This window comes from Lepisosteus platostomus, chromosome 9 (assembly GCF_059453375.1).
Source record: "Lepisosteus platostomus isolate fLepPlt1 chromosome 9, fLepPlt1.hap1, whole genome shotgun sequence".
NCBI lineage: Eukaryota > Metazoa > Chordata > Actinopteri > Semionotiformes > Lepisosteidae > Lepisosteus > Lepisosteus platostomus.
The window spans coordinates 35,958,641-35,985,017 of record NC_142619.1 but is presented as its reverse complement, the minus strand read 5'-3'; the positions used below and the strand labels follow the sequence as shown (position 1 = coordinate 35,985,017).

At 35.4% G+C, this 26,377-nt stretch overlaps 1 protein-coding gene across 4 annotated transcripts in view; it reads left to right on the top strand.

Moving 5' to 3' along the window:
- cntn1b (contactin 1b) overlaps positions 1 to 26,377 on the top strand; it is a 109,354-nt gene that overhangs the window by 8,861 nt on the left and 74,116 nt on the right. The window contains exon 1 of one of the 4 annotated variants that reach the window (XM_088644839.1): positions 22,983 to 23,131. The exons of the other annotated variants lie outside the window; for them this stretch is intronic. The gene's annotated coding sequence lies outside the window, so the exon portion shown is untranslated. Of the gene's footprint in view, positions 1 to 22,982; positions 23,132 to 26,377 lie in introns of those variants that run through there. 4 annotated transcript variants of the gene reach the window in all.

Genomic DNA, 26,377 nt, shown 5'->3' with positions numbered 1-26,377 from the left:
GTTGGCTTGTTTTTAATTCCATCTTGTTTACTAGTTTTATTTTTATTCAATTATATTTTTAATTATAAAGGCACTTGTTCTTCATTACATGTTAGCCAGTCTCCTTTATCTCCTTATACCTGATAGAGCTCTTTATTATTAGTCTTGTTTCTTTTTCATGTGCAAAAAGAACAAGAATAAAAGTTCAGATGTGAAATCTTAGATTATGTGTTTAACAAATGTATTTGTTGTATTTTGTATAGACATAATCATGTTTTTTTTCCATAATGTCAGGATTACTCCAGATTGGTATCTTTGATAATACTGGTACTGTATATGTTCATTATATTTTGAAATATTATCTGTAAAACAAGTTTGTTATTTTAGAACCTGTAAATTGCAAACAGGAATCTTGAGTTGTGATAGTTTGTACCTATTGTTCTTCTATGTTTGCTGGAGTAAAACATCTCCTGCTGAATATCTTGTTTTCCTCAAGCTTTGTAACATCCTCTCAGTAACTTCAGAGGGTTATTCAGATGGAGTGGAGGTTGAGCCCCAGGGGATTCTCTTATCAGTCCTGTACAGTAAGCATTAGAATGTTGTTCCGCTCTTCTTTTCAATTCCTCATGCTGCTGCTGATTACCTGCATATAATAACGTAACCCTGTCCATGCCTGGATAGATGCCCATCCAAACCCCCATCCTCCACCACCCCTTTTTTCTTTTTTTAAAGCAAATAAATACAAAACTTGTTTGGGAAAGTAGATGCGTGGTGTGTTATTTTGAAAAAAATACAAATCTCGTGGTGTCTTCTGCACATTTATTTTAGTTTCTATATAATCTTATGTTCACCTAGATCGTATAGGAAGATCAGTCAAGAGGATATAATTCAGATAAATGTGCAATTTTCTGTTACTGCTTGAGTTTGGTTGCAATTTCTAAATGCCAATGGCAATCAGATTATGGATGGTGCCAATGCACTTGTTAGTCACACAGCATTTAGTTTCAAATACAGCTGTAAATTTGTCATGAGAAAAAAACACTGCTGGCCCCCACAAACTTGGTTCCCTTTTTTTCAATCAAACATTTTAACTCTGAAGTCAATAGCAATGTCTGTCTTTCACAATATTCTTTACATGCTAGGAGAATGTGTGAAAAATTAGTAAACATTGTATATCTACTGTAAGATGACCAGGGGAAGGGTCATCCAGGACAGGTATTTCAGGAACGACCTGCTCAATATACTTGACTTAGACCTGAGCAAGATGGCCGCCAAGAGAAACCAGCTGACCCGCAGATGGAAAGGGCTTATTCCGAAAAACAATGAGACACAGGTGAGTCTCGTCAGAAAACAAAATACATATGCCCCGGAAACAGTGAACCAGCGCGGAAGCCAGTAGGTGAATGCATTTTGGAGGAGAGAGTGGAATCAGCTTAGTGTTTGTGTGGGTTGAAGAATAATGGATTAATGGAAAAAATAAAGGATTTCGATTTACGGTTGGTGATTTAGATACGACGCGGATTTGTGGTACTTTACGAATTTTGGAACTCGGATTGAATAAGAATTGAGAGAACGGATTGCAGACTGGCTTAGAAGACGAACGGACTGGAGAAACTGAGAAAAACTCCATGGAAATTAAAGAAGAGAAGTGTGATGTGAGTACTTTTGTCTCAGTTACATAAACCATTACCCTGGAGACACCACAATTGGTGGAGGATGCGGGCAGCCGCTGATCAGGATTGAGAATTGTGGAAATAAAAGGTTGATTTTTTTTCTCTCGGTTTGTGTGTGAGGTCTTGCTAAGAAAAATGGAACAATTGATACAACAATTATCCCAAGCCACCCTAACCCAATTCCAGGCTTTAAAAGGACACCAAGAAGCTATACAGGCACAGCAGGAGGCTAATAAAATTCAAACTGAGACTAATCAACGAATTATAGAGGAACATAATTTGGTGAGAGAGGAATTGCAAAGATTAGGAGAGGAAATTAGACAGTCCTCAGTAACAGGGAGAGATCCCAGTAAGATAGAAGAAATTGGGCTTCAAAAGATGACAGAGCTAGATGATCTGGAAGCATATTTAATAACATTTGAAAGAACAGCTGCCAGGAATGCATGGCCCAGATAGCAATGTGCAGGGAGAGGGGCACCTTATTTAATTGGGGAAGCCCAACAAGCCTATTATGATTTAAAAGAAGAGGATACTGAGAACTATGAAACTCTAAAAAAGGAGATCTTGGCGAGATTAGGGGTAACAACGGCAATACGAGCGGTCCGGTTCCATAACTGCAGGTATCAAATGGACAAGCCCACTAGATCTCAAATGTTTGACCTTGTACATCTGGCGAAGAAATGGCTTCAGCCAGAAGAACTAAACTTGGGGCAAGTGGTAGAGAGAGTGGTGTTGGATCACTTTGTGGAGTCTGCCTGTTCACTTGAAAAGAAAAGTGAGTGATGGGGATCCCCAGACATTAGACAGTTGATTTAGTGAACAGACAACATGCCATTGAAGCCTTGATTAAGGAAGAAAGAGGGGAATTTCGAAAAGGGGAGAGGAGAAACCCCAAGAGTTTGGGGAATGAAAGTCAATAAAGTACAGTGATTATCGAGGTCAACCACTAGTCAAGAAATCTCTTCAGGAAAGGCCGGTTCAAATGCCCCGACCATGGAGAGAAACCCGTAGATGCTTCAACTGTCATGAAGAGAGACATTTAGCCAGCCATTTTCCCAACTTGTGTGAATCTAGACAAGTGGACAGCAGAGAGGAAGCAAAGTGTAACTACCTCACGGCAGGCATACCCTCCTGTGAGGAAAAACATGTCGAGGCCTTGTTAGACTCTGGAAGTATGAATCCCTGGTGACCTCTACAGCACTACCTGAAGACACCAAGATCAGGCAAGCATAAGCGATCCCTATTACTTGTATTCATGGGGAAACTAAGGTATATCCGTCTGCAAAAATTCCCATTTCTACAGAAATAGGAACATACTGTATAGTTTGACTGTAGGGGTGGTTGAACAATTGCCTCACCCTGTGATGTTGGGACTAGACTGTCCCCACTTTCTCCAACTTTGGAATACTGTCCAGTCTGCTAAGCAAAGTCCACTCCCATGTCCTGAAGACTCGGATGACAACACAGATGAAGAAGGCTCCGAACTTGGAGATTAATTCTTAAATATGGATTTACCAGACTGGGAGCCACCAGAACATTGAGGGAGGTTTGGGACGACCCATTTGGAAGATGGAAATTTGAGAAATGCATGGGGTCTCAAATGGGGAAAAATTGAGAGAATGTTGTGTAATGATATGAGTGCCCTGAGTTACCCTTATTTCATGGTGAAAAACAATCTCTATCAGGTGCAGAAGAGGGATCAAGAAGAAGTGCAGCAACTCCTTATTACCAGAGCCTACCAAGTGAAACTCCTCAACTTGGCCCATAGCCACCTCCTGTGAGGACACCTGGGGGTGAAGAAAACAGTCGAGAGACTGCTTTCTCGATTTTTCTGGCCAGGAATATACAAGGCCATCGAGAGGAATTGTCGGGAATGAGGTAGTGTCAGAAACCTGCCCCTCAACCTTATTATAAGAATTCTTTGATTTCCTTCCCCATCATAGAAACTCCATTTGAGCAGATTGGGATGGACTTAGTGGGACCACTGATTAAAACCACAAAGGGACATCAGTATATACTGGTAATAGTGGACTATACCACAAGATACCCTGAAGCCATTCCTCTGAGAGCGGCTACAGCCATAAACATAGCTAGAGAGCTAGTGCAAATTTTCTCTTGAGTGGGAATTCCTAAGGAGATCTTAACCGATCAAGGAACTCCTTTTATGTCAAAAGTCATGCAAGACCTAAGTAAGCTTTTGGGTATTCATCAAATCAAAACCTCGGTATATCACCCACAAACAGACAGACTAGTGGAGCGCTTTAATAAGACCCTGAAAAGCATGCTGAGGAAGGCCATGCAAAAGGGTATTAAACCTTTCCCCCGGAGACACCACACTACATATTTCATTCATAAACTCTACTTCTGTAAACTAAGATCTGTCATTTTTTGTTGTTTCACGTTTTTTTTAGAAATACTGTAGGTTTTAAAAATATTAAAGATTGATAAAAAATCTCGACTAAAATCTTTCTAAAGAATTTTTACAAAGGCACAAGATTCACATCACATCAGTCAACAATAGTTGCATGAGATAGGGGTAGTACCCATGGGGAGAAAAATTACTAATGTAGTTCCCATATGAAGGATAACAAAAAATAAACAAGTGCATATCGACATATACAGTACATCTGCCAACAAGTAAGTCAACATGGATTTAGAAAAGGTAGATCTTGCCTGTCCAACTTGGTAGAGTTCTTTGAACAAACAGCAACAGTAATAGATAAACACAGAACATTATGTTATGGTATATTTAGATTTAAAGAATGCTTTTTACTAAAATTCTCAAAAAAAATCTCTCATATTGCAGGCAGTAGGTGTTCAGGGTAATATGTGTCTTTGAATAGAGAATTGGTCAATACTTAGAAAATGGAGTACAGACAAAGGGGGGATATTCAGATTGGGGTGATTAATTATTGGAGTACCGCAGGGATCTGTACTAGGACCATTGCTCTTATTAGTTTACATCATTGATCTTGAGTCTGGTATTATTATTAAAGTATCAAATAATAGCATTATTAGTAACAACTATAGAAGCTTAAAAGGGTTATTTACATAGATAAAACATAAGACTGGACAAATCCAGCAGCCATATCACCCTGCAACTCACAACTGGCAACCCACTGAAGCTAAGCAGGTGTGAGCCTGGTCAGTACCTGGATGGGAGACCTCCTGGGAAAAACTAAGGTTGCTGCTGGAAGAGGTGTTAGTGGGGCCAGCAGGGGGTGCTCACCCTGTGGTCCATGTGGGTCCTAATGCCCCAGTATAGTGATGGGGACACTATACTGTAAAACAGGCGCCGTCCTTCGGATGAGACGTAAAACCGAGGTCCTGACTCTCTGTGGTCATTAAAAAATCCCAGGGTGCTTCTCGAAAAGAGTAGGGGTGTAACCCCGGCGTCCTGGACAAATTTCCAATTGGCCCTTACCAATCATGGCCTCCTAATAATCCCCTTCTATGAATTGGCTACATTACTCTGCTCTCCTCCCCACTGATAGCTGATGTGTGGTGAGCGTTCTGGCGCACTATGGCTGCCGTCGCATCATCCAGGTGGATGCTGCACATTGGTGGTGGTGGAGGGGAGTCCCCATTACCTGTAAAGCGCTTTGAGTGGAGTGTCCAGAAAAGCGCTATATAAGTGTAAGCAATTATTATTATTATTAAATACCTGACAGGTGATGTTTAAAGTGGGCTATTAAAAGGTTTTTTTTCTAAACTATATAATTTATTTTTTTTAATATTTAAATATACAAATGAAAATACTGATCTAGAAGAAGCTATATTTGAAAAATAATTTTAAGTTGGATATATTGATATAATAATTATTTACATCCTCTAGACAATATGGAGAAGCAATAAAAAAGCACAAAATGTTAGTAAATAGTTAACATTGTAGAATTTTAATGGAAAACTGATATTAGAATTGTATAATGCATTAGTGAGGTATAGTGAGGTATATTGCATATATGTTTAGAATATTGTGTACAATTATGGTCACAATGTTATACTAAAAATTGCTGCTCTGGGATCAGTCCACAGACGATCAGATACTTTCTAGGTCTTGAGAGTTTAAAGCTGGAAAGTACCATAAATTGTCATTTGTAATTGTGTATTTTTTTCTTTATTGTTGTTGTCATTCTGTAAAGCGCTTTGAGAAGCCACCTTTAAAGGCGCTATATAAAATAAAGAATGCAGTGTATATGGATACTATATCAAATGTAATCTATGTTATAACAGTGCACTTGTGAAATCCTCCAGCATTTGAGACTATATACTTTAAGGATCTCAGGTGTAACTAAGTTTAGTTGCAAGCTCTGCTTGTTGATGCTATAAGCTGTTGCTGAACTGGCTCCACAGTACTACAGTAGGGGTTGGATATACACTGACAAGAGTTCAGATCTTTTAGATAAATCAGGCTTGTAGAAAAAAACAGATATATAAATACTAGGAACTCTGTTATTAAAGATAGAGAGGTCTGTTTCTGTATATATTTACTGTTTAATATATATTTTTTTATTTTACTTTAAAACTTCAGATGCCTAAATATTGTAAACAGCTCGAAACATTCGAGCTGAGAAACATTCACATTACTGCAGGTGATTTTGCCTCATTAGTATGAAGAGGTGTACTTCATTATGTTAATATGGCTATTTAACATATTATGTTATCAAATAAAACATACTTGCAATGTGTCTGAGTTAAATTTGAAGAAAAAACAGAATGAGTCAGTAGCATGGAAGCACAAGAAAGAGAAATGACATAACTCTGTAAGTTGCAAAGCAATATATCATCAAGTACCCTCTCTTCCATATGGTGGTTAGCAGTCATCATTCTGACACCTGTTTACCATTGGACATCTAAGGCTGCTTTGAAGAAACAGTGGTGTGCTACTGATTCAAGGTTTATATTGAACATTTAATAATCTCCAAGTTTATATGACCCTCAGTATTTATTTTAATGAAAATACGAGACAAAGTAAGTGTCAGGGAATATTAATGAGGACCCTATGCAGAAAAACCAGGACAAACTCCAGAGGTGTAGTCGATGTAACAGTCCGAGGTCCGAAAGCTGAAGGTAAACAAACCGGTGCAAAAGTACAAAATCAGAAGCGGAGCCGTAAGCCGTGAGGAAGCCAAGAGTCGAAGCCAGAATGATAACCAAAGTACCAAAACAAAACCAGGAGACGTAGTCGGAGAACAAACCAGGGTCAGGAAGCCAAAAACCAAGAAGTAATAAATTGCGAGAAATCGAGGTAGTTATAACCAGGAAAAACCTAATACTGAGCATAGGGGAGAGTGTGAAGCAGCATCAAATAGGCTGGGGAAAAGGGCTATTTGGGAACCGTGCTGGAATGCGAGATGGCATGACGAGTCCTCTGGGGGCGTGGCATAACAGTAAAATTCTAACTCATCTGACAGTTACTGGATTACAAAACAAAACATTTAAAAAATCTGACTGAATTAACATTTTAATAAGGATTATTTCCAAGAATTTTGTTAGAAATATTTGTTAGTTCTTTACTATTGTTATACCACCTTATACCACCCTGAATATAATCGAAATGTACAGTAAATGCAATAATAATTGAAGCTAAATATTGTAATGAATGGGTTAAGTTTGTATGGGAAGCATTTATATTTTAGAGTGAGCAATCTTGAAAAAGGAACATGGTGTTGAATTACTAGTGTTGTTGGAAGTTCTGCACCCCAGGTTATTGAGGTCCCATTTCTTTTGTTAAATGCCATTTTGCATCTTTGATCTCCAGTAGGCGTTTTCCCAAGATAAAATATGGTGATGTCAGCTGTCTATGTGACCTCTTTCATAAAACCATGTTTACTTATTAGGATGTTGTACACAAAGATTAAACTTTTTCTTTTGTTGCTTCAGCAGTAATGTAGCATAACCCTTACTTTAAAAAAAACAAGTTGAACAATTCTCTCATTCGGAGCAAGTTTTCTTATTTGTTTTTTAACCTTTAATTTGCCCCAGGCTGCTATATTATCACTATGTTATTTGAACTGTATTCTTTGTGTGAATACAGGTATATACAGTAAGTATAAAACTTCAATACATTTCAAGGCTAATGATTGTTTTAAAGCCATAGAGAAGCAAATGGCTTCCCAGCACCATGGCCCAAGGAAGGATATGAGCTTCAAAACGGCAAAACCCATTGGTCAACAGGGGAGAGCACATGGATAAGCCAGCACACCCAGTGCCCTGGATCAAAGGGGTCTGGCTTTAGGCCATAAAAGAGTCAGAAATGCTGTCTAACAGGTTGAACAGGGAGAGTGAACCCCATGGCCAGAATAAGACACCAGGCTTCCCGGAGTGCTGGCTGGAGGAGGAGAGTGATCCTAAGGCCACAGAACCAGTAGGCTCCCTAACATTCCTGCTGTGCTGGCAGGTTCCTTAGTATCTCAGCAGGAGTCAGAAAGCAAATTCTGAATCAGGATCATTTGAAAATCTGATGCACGATCACACCTCTAGTGAGGACATGGGCTTCTCTTTTGAAAGGAAGAAATTCACCAAGAGCAGATAAAAACCTTAGTGAAGAAGGTGAAAAGGAGACTAATGGGCAAGGATCTACACCTGCAACCTGGCAATGTCATCAGATGTGCGGTCCCAGCATTTCCCCCCACTGTTGGACTGTAACTTTGTGCAGCACATATGGGTCCTGAAGATACCATTCAGGCCAGGGGGAAGCCTGCTAGTTTTTATATAACTCACTATTTACAGCTGTTTACAGAAAATCAAAGGGATATTTTCTCAGTGCATAAAATATAATGCATCTGAAATATTAAAGAGATTACAACAACAGATACATGAAATGCAACCCTGAAATAAATCAAAACTTAGACACACCACCTGTTAATCACAAGCTTTAAAACCATTACAGATGCAGTAGATGTGTTTCTGTGGATTCTTTCAAGAAACAGCTGTGTGGGTTCCTTGGGTCAGCTAGCGACAAACAAGCTGGACGGGCTGAATGGCCTCCTCTTGTTTGTAACATTTCTTATGTTCTTTGTTTCTGATTGTATACTTGACAGGAAAATCTAAATAGCTCAGTAATGTAATTAAATTTCTTTGTGAAAAAAACTAAGATGCAGTACAGATACTAGGCTGCCACCTAACTATAATTTTAAGTGTGTCACAAAAAACAATAAAGGATATTAAATGAAATGTAAATAAACCTTCTCTAACTTGTTAATTTTTTGTCAACTCAATTTTTAGAGTACAGTATCTGGTATGGCACCTTTAATAATCTGAAAATATAAAGTGAAACACTATTTCCATGTACACACAAAAGTTTAGATTTAAATCTACAATGTACAGTAAATCTATACATATATAAATATACCTAAAATATTAATGGAATGAAATAATGATGTTTCAATTAAATGAAAACTTAAAAAAATGATAACTTTTCATTAAAATGTGTTTTAATTAAATCACTCATAAACCAGTCCTCAACTCCTTTTTAAAATGTAAAAATAACTCAAAAACAGTACAGTATGTCTGCTTATTGTTTACTTCTAACTGAAGCATGTTTAAAGCTGAAACATAAATCTAAGATGATCATTGATAGCAACTATATCCAAAACATGAAACATGCCAATTACAGCTGAATGTTTGCCCATTGACACCTTAATACCACAGATAAGTAATATAATTCTTATAGCCATATAACAAGGTTTATGTTCTGTCAGATTTCACTGCTAGAGCAGGTAGCAATGACAAAGCACTTTTTATTTAAATCTTTGAATGATATTTCAGATATTTCTGATAGCACACAAATTAATATAGAATATATAAATTTCTCAATTTGTCAAAACTAGCATCTTAAAATACATGGCTTTGTGATTAGATTATTGAGAATGAGTAAGACGTGACTGTGGCTTTGCATTGATGACCCTGTGTCCTTTTTAAAACCATACGGCCAGTCACCCTTTGAGGGTTTAAAAATGCATAAACAGGATGAGTGTAATGGCCGTGCAGGTCACATCTTAAGGCATTTTGAAACATGGAGGAAATCCAAATTAAAAGAATAGCTGAGCTTTCAGGAAGCTTTATGCATTTAGAGCATCCTGTTCCTCCTGTCTTGCACCCGACAGCTAAATTGTTTGTGGATCAATAGCTTCCATTCCAATCGCTCCACAGATGAGTGAAGTGCATTTAAACTGAGAAATCACATTACAAGAGACAGAGGCTCGTAAACATTTCTAAAACACAAACAGCTTTCATTTTAAAGATGTAAAAGAAATATCCAGAGGCACCAGGCTTTTTCCACAGGGAAACATGTAATTTAATATCCATTCATGTTTTTCTTAATATTATTCAATTTGCAGATTTAACCAGTTGAGGTTATGAATGGCAGTTCAGCTGTCATTTGGTCACCAGTAAATGTATTCATGTTTATTTAAAGATGTTGAAATGAAGTTTCAGTTATTATATGCCTATTAATACTGCACCAAAAAGGTACTGTAACAAAACAATACTATGTTAAGTTTATATTGTTAAATAAGTTGGATTCTCTGTTTGAATTGATCAATACACAGTTGTCAAGATGTACTTGCTAGTACTCAGCCAATACTTGTATGTTGTGAGTAAACCTAAAAATGAGATCTGTTATGTTTTTCTGTATACTTTTGGACCACCTTAACTGGTATAAGGAATGTATGGTGGTATTACAATAGTAAGTATGATTTCTCCATGACCTTCAGGCTCTTTGTAACATAAAGAAACATTTTTAATGTGTAGTTTTATTTTTTGATACATGAAAGATTTGCTGAACAGTCTCCTTTATTAAACATTATTTTGTAATAATTGGTGTGCAGTAATTACACAAAAAACTTGTTTTTTATTTTTATATTTATATGGGTTTACTATATATTGTAATCTATATATAAATACTGTATAAAATATTTTATGTTTTATATTGGTTTTATTTTGCATACATCAGCAAAAACTGCAAAGAAAATTCCAAAAATAAATTATACTGAAATATACGACCTTCAATCTTCACTTCATGACAAACCTAAATTGATTCAAGTGCACTAAATTATTTGACAGATCATACAGTTAGTGAACACCAGTCATCATTCACATGTTTAGGAGTTCTCAGTCATGTTTATTTTTCCACAAGAACTGGTTATTGTTAGAGATCTTATTGAAAATCCCAGTACAGATATCACTCCCCAAATACTTTTGGAGAGTACTTTTTAACTTCTGTTTTCTCACACCCAAAGAAGGCTCCAAAGCCATTGTGTTTCTTTTCTTCTGTTTTCAGCATGGAAACCTTACTTGTTCCTTTGCAGCCTATACATGTACATGCTGACACAGATACCTACTTGAACTACTTTTAATTTCTATGATTTCTTGGGATTCTTTAGTTTGGAGTGGTCAAAGATTGGCATACAGTACAGTATGTATTAAAACTGCATAAATTCAAGAGAGGCCATGACAAAGTTGTGGTATAAATGGCAGTTTGGGCCAGTTGATGGTATCAATTGGTTATTTGTTTTGTTTAATCAAGAGGCATTCTAGCCTGTCTCTGCTATTGGTTATTTCTTAGATGGGCATGTATCCATGGACCATGCTCCCCCAGCTTATACTGCCTGTGTAACACAAATGACAAATGAAATTACAGTGGTCAAAGCAATCCATGTTTGATATTATGATACTGTAGGTCATTTTCCAAACCTTAACCATCAACATAGGATTTTAACATAGTTCTTTATCTTTTTGATCAGAGTTCTATAGCTTCTACAGTAGTCCACAGAATTGTATTATCTTGGAAATATATCATTTCATTTATCATTACATTTAATGCCATACAATAAAGAATTATTATTACGATGCTTTCACTCCTTACTGCTAATGTTTTGTTGCTTTTTCTTATTCAGTTTTAATGTTAGTCTGTTTGTTAAGTATTCTGTGGCTTGAGACTAGGCTTGATTCAGAACCACAATTAGATACCTCTAAATGAAACATAGAGTTGTGCATATACATTATATCAAAGTTATACCAATAAAATAGGAATTTACAGATGTAGTTGACACAGTATATTAATTTTATTTGTGATTATAGCCTCATATGTATTAATTTGAAGGTTTATTTAATATAAAATCTGCTCAGGTCTTCATACACTAAATGTTATAAATATTAATAGCAAAAGTTGATTCTTATTCCTATAATATATTCATTGGTTCAGACTGGAAAGGGAAAGGCAATGGCACACTGTGCTGCAGAGTGGACAGATGGAGGGACTGGGCTTAGGTTGAAACAAGGGTGTGAAGACCTACTGTGACAGAGAAAGACAAGGGGAATGTATGATGTAATGCAGTTTATGCCAGTATGAATAATGGACTCAAGCAAAAACAATTGAGCTACACAAAGGCAGACTCATATACTTAGGTGGTCAGTATACTGTAGGAAACTATAGTAGGTGTTGTTGAACAAATGACAAATTAAATATAAGAACCTACCTTACCCTTTACTTTAATTAAAGGTACACTGATTTTAATGGCTATCCATGAAGAGAGGGCTGAGGGCCACTACAAACCAATAAAAAGACAGGATAGTTCTTTCTGCTGACATTTTTAATCACTGGAGCTGCAAACAATATGGATTTAGTAATCAGTTTAAAACCTGTCTTTCAATTCAAGTTATATTTTTCAGACTTTGCAGTGATTTACAATGTTAGTCATTAAATGAAGTTATTGCAGTTTACTCTAATGGGATTATTTAATTTGTAGTAGGAAGTTTGTGATAATAGTTTATCTCTTAGCCTTAACCATATTGTGGAAATAGGAAGTGCTTTGTTTTTTCACATAAATAGGGAATAAATAATGGCAAACCCAAAGCATTTCTTAGTGAGATCGTGATGTTCTGCTTCATTCTTTGCAGGCTGTTGTTTGTGTTCCTGCCTAACCCAGGCTTGACAGAAAATCTCTTTTGAACGAAGCATTGATGTAGGGCATTAGCATTCAGCCTGTAGTGCACAGCATACAGGTTGGTTTCTAGTTTCGTGTTACAGCATTTTCAGTAGGTCAGCTGAAAGGCCAAGACACTCTTTCAGCATACAAAATGAGTGGGGACAAAAGAGAAAAACAAATCTCAGAAATTAGTGTTGTTTATTATGCCTGTTAGCTGCAGAGCCATGTAAATCTATTTCTTAAGATGCAATTAATCGTATTTTTTCAGACTTCTTGTATTCTACTATATAGTTTTTATTTCAAAATAAAAGCCACAGGAATGGCTTTGCATAGAGCAACATTCATACAGTACCTGTAAATTGAGTCTCAGAATTTATTATAATTTATTTTCAGGTTTTTTAAATGGCTTGAAGGAAAAAATCTGTTAAAAGCTGTACAAGTAAAAATGACAAAATATTACTTTTTCATGGGATAGTAATAGCTTTTACAATTGCATTTACAACTTCTGCATGTTCACTGGAGCTACTCACAAAGTGTTAATAAAAAAAATAATAAAAGTGTTAATAAATTATTACTTGATGATATACTCTAGTAATTATATGTCTGTCAACAAACACCAAAGTTCATTTTTCATACTTCAAATGAAATACCCCTCAATATTTATGGAATTCATTTTTTGTTACTCCAATTAAACTTGATCTTTTCAATGTCAGGAAATACAAGGCATAGAAATTTAAAACACATGAAATATTTGATGTGTTAGTAATAATTAAGATTCTTAATGCAAACGATAAAATACATGTAAGTCATTTAAAATATTGATGCTGTGTGACATGCCATGTTATGTTAGAGAGAACAAATAATTTCTGATATGTTTTTTAAGACAAATTGTGTGTCTTTAGAAAACCTTTAGTTCGGAATTAATGTAAATACTGTATGTCAGAATAATAGAAAAGTGAGGATGATGGATGAAGCAAATCCTTAGTACATTCCTAAATAGTTTTTTTCAATCTGATTTGAAAGATCAATAGGTGTAGGAATACCTTACAGCAAATAAGATACTCCCTCATAATTTTGAAACTTGTGATATTCATTAATTATTTGGGTATAGTAAATTGCATAGGAACGTACATATGTAACATTGCAGAAATTTCAAAATTCTTGTATTTAAAATTTTTGAAAGAAATGGGATCCTGTTTCCTACTCCCTGTTTTCAAAATTTCAAGGACATTAGTAAACATGTTTGATCCAAAGGTCCTCCAAATTGACAGCATTAAAAAAAATAGATGTGGCATAAGCTCAGCGTTATCTTTGTGGCATCTGTGATATTCCAGGACTTTGGCTGATGAGTATTTTTTCAGATCTATTGCCTTTAAATCATATGGGACTAATGAATTATGCAGGCAGATTTCTGAAGACTCAAGAGCTGGATCACTTTTATTTTGTTCTGCATACTATCAGTGGCAGCATAGCTCATAGCATTACTAAAGGGAATAAATATTTTCCCTTAATAAAATACAAAGTAATGTCAGTAATGTGACTAATATTCAATGGAGAAATCTCAAAATGTTTAAGATGCTAATTAATAAATATCTAATTGCTGCCTTATACATTAGCCATATGCCAGAATTTAATTCATTTGCATTAAATGTTAGCTGCCGGTAGCTTTCTCTGGACCCTGCTGAATATATTTGCACAATCAATTTATATTTGACTTAAAATTAAGTAGTCTGTCTACCCATATCATATTACAATAACATTTATTTATAAACTTTATAAGAATCTTAACAATCACAGATCAATGCTTATGGTCAATATTTAAATTTATTATATCTCTTACATGAGCCTCTTTTCAGTTTATCAGATCCAAAACAAAATTCGATATTTTTATTTATTAAATCCTGCAACAAAATATATATTTTGAAACTCACTTCAAAATAAACATTCAATCAACAGAGACTACATATAATATATGTCATTGCTAGACCTGAGTAGAGAGTAGCGGAAGGAATGAGTTTCTTTGAATATTGAAGCACACTGCAATAACGGTGCCAGCTTTGATGCAGGTCCTGCTGCGCAGTGTGATGTCAGGGGAGAGTGCCTGGCTATACAGTACAGAATCAGAAACACCCACTGAGACAGACGTACCCACACACCTATCAAATGAGCATTAATATTATCAGTGAAAAACAAACAGCAGTGACCACTTGAACAGTATGTTCCCAGAATGACCTAAATCCCTGAATCCTTTTTTTCTTACGAGTAAAGTGTTCTGTCTTTTCATTACTGAGAATAATGTTCAGAATCGGACTTCCAGACAATTTGATCTTTTCATTCAAATATACAGTATTACCCAAGTGCGGTTGTTGTGGCTTTAGGGTTTTTAATTCAAATCATGCTTTGGTATGTTGTGGTGTAGCTGTGGTTGTTTCCGAAACCCTACAGCTTGTAAAATATTTAAATCCCTAATTAAGTGCAGATGGAAGTGCAGGCGGTTAGTTTTATTAGTATGATGTGGATTCTAACGTGAAAATGCAATGTACTTGAAAAGAATAAGAAACTATTGTGTGAATCAATAATCTTTTCAGTAGTCCACTCATAATTAGTAATAGAGCCATACTGAAAGCATGTCACATCTGGTTGCTTGTAGTCTCATGGGAAGTTATCAAATGGGATTTTAGGCTCTTCAGTGCTTTGTTAGCTACATCAAGACAATAGGAGCATGCCCACTGATTCTTTTTCAGCACCCAAGCACAGCTCACTGTCTATGCAAAGCTCCCCCCATATTGGTAGAAAAAAACATATCATAACAAAGAGTAAAATGAATGTGATATAGGGATTATTAAGAAGGCTAGTGTCCATCTAACTAGTTTTAAGGCACAATAAATGTCAAGATTGTCCTACAACAACGTTGATGGTTAGTATATTTGTACAATTAAAATTTTAAGACGGGACTCTGTTATTATATTTTGGTTCCTAAGTTTATTTATGGTTTTGCAACTTTAGTTTTATTATAATTTTTTAGAATTTGTTTATTTGTGGCTAAGGATCTGCGCCTGTGGCTAGAAGGTTGCCGGTTCAAATCCCACAGCCGGCAGAGGAATCCTACTCCGTTGGGCTCCTAAGCAAGGCCCTTAACCCCAACTGCTCCAGGGGCGCCGTACAATGGCAGACCCTGCGCTCTGACCCCAGGCTCTCTCCTTATCTGTGTGTCTCATGGAGAGCAAGCTGGGGTATGCGAAAAGATAATTCCTAATGCAAGAAATTGTAAGGGTTAATAAAGTGATGTTAGTTAGTTATGAAGTAAGGGCAGTATTTTTACATGAGATGATAGAACATGAATTTGAAAGCTCTATGTTTTTTTGGTTATTAATAACTTTAATATTTTTTTTCTTGAGTGGAAGATTACAGCTGTGCTACATACAGTACCTTTGCCATTTTGTAATTGTATCAATGGTTGCAGATTATAATTATTCACATACAATCTGTGTAACACTGAATTGCAAGACAATACTGGAAACCTTTTCATTTCTGAAATTGGTAGAAATTTGTATTTTTCATTTCACAGATGGGACCCGCAACAGTTCTTTTTTTTAACACTCAAGGCAGGGGGTTATTATCACTGTAAACTGATGCGTTACTGGTACACAGATGGTTTTTCACATTTACAATCACATTAGATCATAACCTTTTTTCTTTTTTGCTACCAATTTCAATGAAATATCAGGCTACAGAAGCTTGATATTTCTTTGTGAAATACTAGTTTCCGCCTTTTAGGTGGAAAAAAAGGTTAAGGTTTTAGGTTTAACCCTGCTCTGGGTTTAGGAATCATATTAAAATTAAAAATGAATAAAAATCAGCCAAAAATAAGTGTATGTTTTAAACAGAAAGTATTTTCAACGTAATTCACCACTCATTTTGTGGAAGGTATTTTAAAAGTCTGATACAAATGTGGATGTTCAGGTGTGTTTTTTATTGCTCGAGACATGGTTCTCAAGCCAAATGTAAAATGGCAGCAATCATGTTACTGTGTGTTTGCTTTGGGATGGTTGATTTTACTGGAGTATACCTCTTTCCATCCAACATGATATAAATGAGGGAAATGCTTCTGAAAATGAAAGGGGCAAGGGTCTGATATACTGTACAAATTGTAACATTTTTTCAGGAAAATGCCAGTAAAGGTGCTTTAAAAGCAGAAGGGACATTAACATGAGAGAATGACATTGGGAAATCCATGTGACATCTGGTTAGAGATTATTGAAAGTGTTAAGCTGCTTTAATAAAACTGTATAAAACTGTGGCTTGTAACCACCTTATGTACAGTATGCTTGTTTAATACATTGTTATACCGATCACAAGCAATTTACTTTTTATGTCATTAATGACATACTGTATTTTGTCATTAACTGGGAACAATGTCAAGTAGTACTGTTTCAGCATTTACTGTACATATGAAATTTGATACTTAACCTGGAGGAATAAAATGAAACTGCCCAACCCAGCTACTTACAGATCACAATGGCTGAACTGCAGCAGAGATTTAAACAGAGGACTGTCGAGATCTGGGTCAGTTCCCTCCTACACATGTTTCCAGGGCTGTCATAATGAGCCATATGAAATACATTTCAGGTTGAAGGAAAAACCTTTGGGAGGTGTTCTTTAAATGTTTAGCCCACTGTATTACAGTATATATTTGCTTATAAATTGCTTTTCCAACTGTTAAAGCTAATTTAAGAAAAGAACATAACAAGTGTAAATTCAATGGGGAAGCACAATCAAAGATACTGTTCTCTGCTTCTTGACTTGTAACTAAAAAAATATTCACTTGTCAAGATGTTTTTATTCTGTCGAGAAACCAATGCATAATTGTGGATAAGGGGAAATCCTGGGACGTTTTGTGATACTAGAGAAGTATGTTGGCTTATGATTTTATATTTTTCAGTGAAGTAGTTTTGACAGTAACAGTTCCATGACAATAGTTGCAGAAGGTACTGTATGTAATTGCTAACATGATCAATGTCATTCTATTTCATGACAAAATCCTTTTGATGGAGCAGGGCTATGGAATTTATAATACACAAACATGCAGTATTTTATGTTGAATTAACATTTAACCTTAGAAAAAATAATTTTAAAGCAAATTCACTTTCGTAAAACTGTACAGTAATTCTAGAACAACATCAGTGTTTAGTGTAATATTAAAAATGTTAAAACTTCACAAAAGGCAAAATGGAATATATGAAAATAGTTTTTTAAACTTCATAACCTTAGTCAGTGGATTATCAATTTCCCAATTACTACGGAAATGAATTATTCATGAAAACAGTTGGTAAAACCTTTGTATTTCCATCTCTGAAATGCAAAGTAATGTTTGTGTAACCCAAAACACTTTGAAAACTTGTACAGAATTTTTTTGTACAGAAACCTTAACTTTCATGTAAAACAAGTGAATTATCCCAGTGATCTGAAGCTTAAACAGAACCATCTGTGTAGCTGTTTTTATGATGATGTGAGAAAACTTTGATTAAAGACAGTAAAAACATCCTATACTGTATAATGCAAGAATGTGTTAATACATTTAGAATCATTTTGATAGCAATATTTTAATTGTAATTGTCAGTTTTACTTTGTTTTAAATCAATACATGAGTTTAACATGACCATGTTGCTTAGTCACACATTTGATTCTTGCTGCATACTGTACAAAGTTAAAAGAAACAAGAGTCATCTTACATAATTCAGGTCAGAGAATGACAAAAATATTTGATGGAGTTTTTCTATATCATTTTGTTTTCGAGGTTAAGAAATTTGATAGTTTTATGGTTCCTTTACAATTCAATGTAGGATGTTTTGTATCAGGTCTTAAGAATTGAACCTGTAAATGGTGTTCAATTACAATGTTTTGTTTTAGGTAAATAGGTTCCTGTAAACTTTTTAAAAAAATGCTTTTGCGAGCTTTTGATTTTGTACTGTTATGTGTAATGGTAATTTTACACGTAGAAAAGACAATGGTGTGTGAGATTTAATGACATTGTAATGATGACAGTGAAAGTGAAATATGCAGGGCAAATATAGGAGCAACAGAACACAGAAGTGTATTGGGCAGTGGGCTTCTACCCTTGATTTGGAAAGCCCCAGTTTTTATCACTAAAATCCTTCCAAATCATCTGTTTCTAAAGATTAGAGATAATTGTTAATTATCAGGCAAAAAAATAAAATTAAGGGAATTTCAGTCTTTGTGATCTGAAGGATACTCAGGTTTTAATTCCAATTATTCTCTAAATCATCGAATTTAATACATTTTCTTAATTAATTATAATAAAAGTGTTCCAGATGTTCAGAAATACAGTAGATTATCTGGACATCTTGAGTTCACAAATAAAGGTGCCTGCCTGATCTCGATGATTCAAGCTTCACAGTTTCAAGACTGAATTGTGTCACTGACAGACTGTGGCTGAGATTCTCTATGTGACAATGCCCAGTTGGCTGTTATATGTATTGCCAAAGGCAGGATTGGAATTAGCCAGAGAGAGAAACAGAAGCCCCTGTGATTTCCTGGGCACCTGCAGGCTTGTGGCTCTGTCAGTTAAAGATGTGCCTCTCCTCCAATAGGCACTAAATATCCTATAGGAGGCTCAATAGCCTGTTACATGATGGAATCTCTCCCCATTTCCTCATTCTCCCCATATGTGTTTGAATCAAAGATAATTGAAAAGAATTATTCAAAATGAAATTGATCATTTAATGGTAACCCATATGACATTATGTATAGCAACTTTTCATTATTTTTACTGTAAGTCTGAAGAGAGGATTGTTCAGGGTTAAGAGCATTTAGAGTCCAGCTATACAGCTGAGTTAGGCCAAACATGTGAAATGATCCAAAGACAAGTTTTCGACTTTTGTTTGAACAACTAAACTAATCACTTAAACATCACAGCAACAATGAAAAATAAAGGAGATAACAAAAACACATTGGCAATGGAGCCTTTGTCATGCTTGTTGACTTTATTTTTTTATTTCTTTTTGCTTACCAGCTAGGTATTACTGCAATCTCCCTTGTACCTTTGCATTTCACGTGCTAATGCAGTTCCCCACTCTGACCTCTAACAAAAAACTGTGGCTGCTAATGTAACAGGCTATCTCTTAAGACCCATTATTTCCAGCATAGTCATCAGACTGCTTTCAGCTGCCAATATCTGATAAAGGCTCCTCTTCAATTCTTACATTATGACTCATGGTCACTAGGAATCATGACTGCACTTTCTATATCAACATGGGGATAACCCTTTGGATAATGCTTTGTACTGTATGTGAAGGGGGTACTTTCTGACTAATGTTGTTTCTGTGTTACATTTAGCACAAGAAGATCATGTGAATTAAGGGTAAAACAAAGGTTTATTGTGTTTGTATATTAATATAACTTTCATGCTGTCTTGATGATTAGAACTGCATACTGTTCTAGGAGTTCTGTGAATTTAATGGGACAATTTATTAATTGTAACAGTAAATTACGAGGTGGTTCTTTATGGCTATTAGGAATCAATCGTCAGAACAATCAGCAATACATAAATGGGTTCAAATACACAAAATACTTTTATTACTACATAAAATTGTGCATATGAAAACATTTACCAGTCTGCCTGGATACAGATGGCAGATCATATTGTATACTGTATATACATGTATAGTATATAATCATGAAGAGATACAAAACAAGGAATATGCATTTAGTATACCATTATCTTTTTATTCAGTCTCATTAATACCAAATCTACATTAGATACTCATAAATAAAAGCAATACTTATATTAATTAAATTGATATCAACCTGTGTTGAGATACAATTGAATTCTCGATCGGCAATATAGAATACTGAGTTTACTTATTCAGATATGGATTTATATCTCCCACGCGGACAGCAAAAGATCAGCCAACAGACTCTGTCAAAGCAGTATCCAATCCATCCTTCCTTCCTTGTCCTTCCTTGGCTCGCAGCCATCCAGTTCTTGTGTAGGCTGGAGTTGCGCGGAGAAAGAGCATTCGTCTGTCAGCTGCGCTGGACCGGGGTTTACTCTCCACTGACCATGCTAGTTAGCGTTGAGCATAACTAGGAAACTCTGTGCACAGGGGGTGACTGCATCGGTCAAAGCAAACTTGTTTTTTGCGTCCGGTGTAGCGACTACTTCGGGATAAAAGTATCCAGTTGTCGACAAAGTCCCATCCGTATGCTCCATTGATCAGGCGGGTGTCCACAGTGCTCTTGCTAGCAGCTCATGAGGTCCTTGCTGCAGGCTTGACCTCGGGCAGAATTCTGTCTGTTTGTATTTACATACGGGCTTCCTCTTGCTTGGCGCATAGAACAAAGTTGGAAATCCCACACTCAGACAACAGTGCTGGCAGTCATGTGATTAAGTCAGAGAAAGTGGACGGAAGAGCAGCCTCTGACCTCTGTGTGCCTTTTTAACTGGAGAACGGTTGGTGATTGGTCAAAAGTTTGCCGAGCAGGTGAGTTTACACGCCCTGCAGGTTCCTGATTGGTTGTGCGCACTAAATAGAGTAACATCCTTCAAGTTGTATGTACATATGGTCATCACTAACAGTCTATGCCATAGTCTGTGCCATGCCATTTTTATGCTTACAGATTATACATTCCCTAGTTTTATACTTTCTAATGATGGCTTTCTGTTCTGTAGTGTTTAATTATCTATTGGGTATAGCTAAAGGGTTAAAAAAAGAAAAATGTTATACATTATATGGACAATTATTTAGTTGTAAAATCCCTGCCCACTCTGTAATTGCTCACTTTTTTAAAGGATGGTATTAGGTCTCCACATGTATTTGTACTTTCTCAATTACAGTTATTGGATTCTCCTGCTTTTAATTCACTAAACAGACATCCTTATAGTGATTACTTATGACATAACGAAAAGTAGGATACTCAAAATTGTAATACCGAAACCAAAATCTCCAAGGCATAAATAACTTTTTTATTTTATTAATTTAATTTGTTTTCCTTGTTATCACTGGTAATGATTTATCTTTCCAGTCTGAAAAAGAAATTTGAGGATGCTATTAATTTAAGGCTCTGCTTCCAATTTTCTTGTTATGCTGTCTTATGTTCCATCTTCCTCAGCTAAGGAGTAAATAAGCTAAGTTCTCTGTAATAATGAAAGGACAGTATAAACACATAAAATGATTAAATTTTATTCTCTGTTATTGTTTTGTTCTACATTATACAGCTCTGTTGTATAATTGTAGTTACAGTATACTAAAACGAAAAAATTCAAATTGCAAGAAAAATTAATTGGTTTGGAAAAATGGTCGACTTTTTTGAAAGTTCAACAAATTTTAGGCATCTGTAGGAAATACTGTACCTGTTCAAAAATAAATGTTTCCATTAACTAATAAGAAGCAATTCTTATACTTCTTATTAGTTAATGGAAACATGTAAGTAAGATACTATAAAGAATCTGTAAAATTACTGTCAAATCTTTCATATATAATTCATGAAACAGACATGTAGTAGAAACGGAAGAAACTCCATTAATTTTTCTTTAAATTGTATTTAAATTTCTTTGAACATCATTTTGTGTATAATTTTCTGACATATTTAATTTAGGTGCATTTAAAACATTAAATGAGCATAAACAGTTCATGTAATTCACATGAAAGCAAAGTTATAAATGTATACTACATTTTTAAGGAACTGGTTACTATAAATTAAATAATTCAAGTAATCAGATTTGCAAAACTTGATTTCATAAAATGAAAAGGACATTCTGTCAGGATGTTCCCTTTGTAATTTTATCAATGTGAAGAACATTTAGTTCTTAGCCTAGTAAAATGAGTAACAGTTGTACTGTAGTACTGTAGTTGTATCCTGACAACTCAGAATCCCTGTTGTTTGTTTCAGGTTTATCAGAACACTCATACCAAGAGTAGCTCCTGAACAGCATACAGCTATAGTATACAGTTGCAGAGGCAAGTCCCTGTACAATTCTTGTTGAGAAACAGCATTAATGTAGTGTTGTTTTTTAACTTACAAGTCTCTTTTAGACTTAAAATATATTTCCACCAGTAGCAGAATTTGTGTTAATCAAAAAAAAAACTGAGAACATTAGTAGATGTATGAATTGAAACATTTTTTCTATTGATACAATTCTTTGTATGAACGTGACCAAAACAGCCAACAATGTAACAGAAAGAAAATTGAAAATTGAATCAGATGTAGCAGTTCAGTAGGCATATACATTTTCTGTTTTTCATTAGTCATATTTGTTTTCTGGGCCCTGGCCAATCTGTCACATTCCCATTTAACAGCTTGTTGTGATCAGCAGCACTGCCCCCTGTTTCTTCTGGTAAAAGCAGTCTGGCAAGAGGAACAGTACCTAGAACAAGAAGGCAGTGTCTGGCCATCTGCACAAAGCATAGTGTTTACTGGTGATCCTCTGGGGAGGGCCAGTAGAAAGCAAATCCATTTTCATGGTCCTACAGTAGACCTAGATCTTCCATCCAGCTTTCATGTAACAGGGGATCTTCCATCTTACAGGTTTGATACAATTGAAATATTTCTGAATATGATCAGGTATACTAACAGTGTATATCCTTATGTACATACAGTATAAGATGATGTTTGATGATAAAAAGTGCAGTGTGAAGTATGAGTCTTACATTTGTTATTGTATTTAAATGGCAGCTGTTTAACAATCTATAAGCATGGAGGTAAGAATTGTTGTACACATGCACAGTTGTCTTTGTATTTTAAGTTCTTATGAAATGCCTGTGACTGTATGTTTTTGATGCAACAAAATTAATATAGCTGATGTTGCTCCATTAGGATTTTGCCTTGCATCTGTCCCATATGCATATGCAGTATACTGTATGTTACCTTAAATGAAATTATACCTGTAGCCTCTATACAGTACAATATGTACTCTACAGAATTCAGCTGGTTGAGTTCTGAATCCTGAATCAAAATAATTTTTGTGTGTTGGCTCCCTTTGTGATATAGGGCTTATTTTAAAAAAATGTACTGTTGAATTAGAACGACAGAAGCATGTGGTACTCTGACTTCATCCTGTCTCAGAGACTTACCTGCTTTTGTTCCATGTGTTTGTTATTTAATTGCATACTTGCTGTTTCTTAGTCCTCAGTTTGAAATCAACAGCTGTGATGAATGAGGTTAGCACCATTTTACGCATGTTTTTGGGAATGTCTAAATTTGGTTATGTTTTTGGAGAGAGGTTTCTTCCTCTGCTTTATCCACTGTTCTAAAGAAGAATATAGTTCGCCATCTCTGAGTAATTCTACAAATTGCTCATTTTGATCCTGACCCATAACAGTGATAGAAACACTTTTTTCAGTGCAGCTAAGAAATTGTTGGCTCTGTCTTGGGAACCTTTCCAATTGTGATACCATTTCTAAGGAGCTTTTTGACCATTCATGACGTTGGGGGGCAGGGAAATGGTAAAGACCTCAAATGCTGCAGCTGAAACATTCGCATCCTTGCCACACAGCACCTCTGTTGTAGCTATTAATGCTGCGTAGGGCTCCTTTGGGTAGAAAAACAGAGTGGGAACCACCAATGATGGAGGATTGGCCTGTGTTCTTATGTGTGTCAGCATAGCCAATGGCTGTCTAAATAGCCTGTTAGGTTATGTGCATAGAAAAGATTAAATATTTCTATAAAGTATTACAATGCTGTTTGCTATACTGTACTGTATGTGCTTCTTGTAAGTGATGATTTCCAAAATTGTACAAAACTAAAGTTTTGATAGGTCTGCTTATTTTATCTATACAATACTATATATATATATAAGTATTACATATATATCAAACCTTTGAGATAATCCTTACACCTGTGAATTTAACTGATTGGTATAGTAATTTTATCTTTTTCTATATATAAACAATTAAATTACATTTGTATCTGAAGCTCTGTAACATTTAATTTAATATAAAAATAGTCTGCTGTTACCATTCTAAAATAGTGTTCTTAAAAAAACTCCCAAATGAATGCCAATCTATATGAAAATCTAAAGTTTAAATGTTTATATTCTCTGCATTTATTGTTCGTCGAAATCATTTTTTTACATCAATGTGGCATTTGGTTTTAATGGCTGAACACTTGAAAAAACAACATTTGCAGAACTTTTTTGTTATACTATTTTAGCAACATCCCTATGAATGTTACACATTAGTAGTACAGTATGATTTCAAAGTAATATAAATATTTCATGTTTTTTTTTCCTTTTGCTCTTGCCTTGTTGACCTTTCAAAGAATTACTGTTTGACATGCAGTTACTTTATCGAAGAGCTGCATCATGTACTAACCTTTAGGAGACATTAATTGTCTTTTAATGGTACATTAAACAGATTTTTTGATAGGCTGAACAAACACTGCACTAGGATTGTAATGAGACTGATAGCAGTCCTGAAAACCTGCAAAATATTCTTAAAGACATAATCAACATTACTGCAGCTGAAAGAAATAATGACTTTCTTGCACTGAAATTATTATTACATGTTTCTGACTGAATATATTTTGAAGCAATTCACTGCTGTCAGTACTAAGTAGAGCTTTGATTAACATAAGTCAGAGCCCTGATAGGCAGGAAGCAATTTTTGTTCTTTAATGTGCTTCTTGTTGATTTTGTCACACATTAGTGAACATTGCCTTTGATTCTCACAGTTCAATTTGACACGGTTACAGTTTCCTATTGAGATGTTCTCAGGAAAGTGTTCAGAGATGGAAATTTCATTTCAGAACCTTATGGTGGGCAAGTCTGCTCATCAGCCTCCTACTGTCTTTTTTGTGGCAATATGGAATAATAGGAATTAAAACTTGAAACATAAAACCCAAAAATATTTCATTTAAAAACAACTGCACAAATATTTTATTTTGAATGTTTTCTTTTGCACAGAATGATTTCCATTTTGTTACATAGTATTTTTAAAACTAAAATAGTCTAAGCATATTCCATGTTATACTGTAGTTACAATTCACCTCCAAAACCTGCAGTTTACAAAGTAATAATAATAATAATAATAATAATAATAATAATAATAATAATAATAATATTTGCTTACACTTATATAGCGCTTTTCTGGACACTCCACTCAAAGCGCTTTACAGGTAATGGGGACTCCCCTCCACCACCTGGATGATGCGACGGCAGCCATAATGCACCAGAACGCTCACCACACATCAGTATTCAGTGGGGAGGAGAGCAGAGTAATGAAGCCAATTCATGGATGGGGATTATTAGGAGGCCATGATTGGTAAGGGCCAATGGGAAATTTGGCCAGGAAGCCAGGGCTACACCCCTACTCTTTTCGAGAAACGCCCTGGGATTTTTAATGACCACAGAGAGTCAGGACCTTGGTTTTACGTCTCATCGGAAGGACGGCACCTGTTTACAGTATACTGTCCCCATCACTATACTGGGGCATTAGGAACCACATGGACTGCAGGGTGAGCGCCCCCTGCTGGCCCACTAACACCTCTTCCAGCAGCAACCTTAGTTTTTCCCAGAAGGTCTTCCATCCAGGTACTGACCAGGCTCACACCTATAGTATGTAGAAGTATGTAAATATCTAGGTCAACTACAATAAAATTATATATTTCAGTTCTAGATTTAAATGTATGTTAGACAGGTTTGCTAGAGAAGGCTATTCTTTAGAAAATCTTACAATACAGTATATTATTTTACCTTTTGTTTTAATTACATGAAGTACAGTATTTAATGTAAAATACAGTGTACAAGAGTAGCACAAATTGATTAATAGCAGAAAA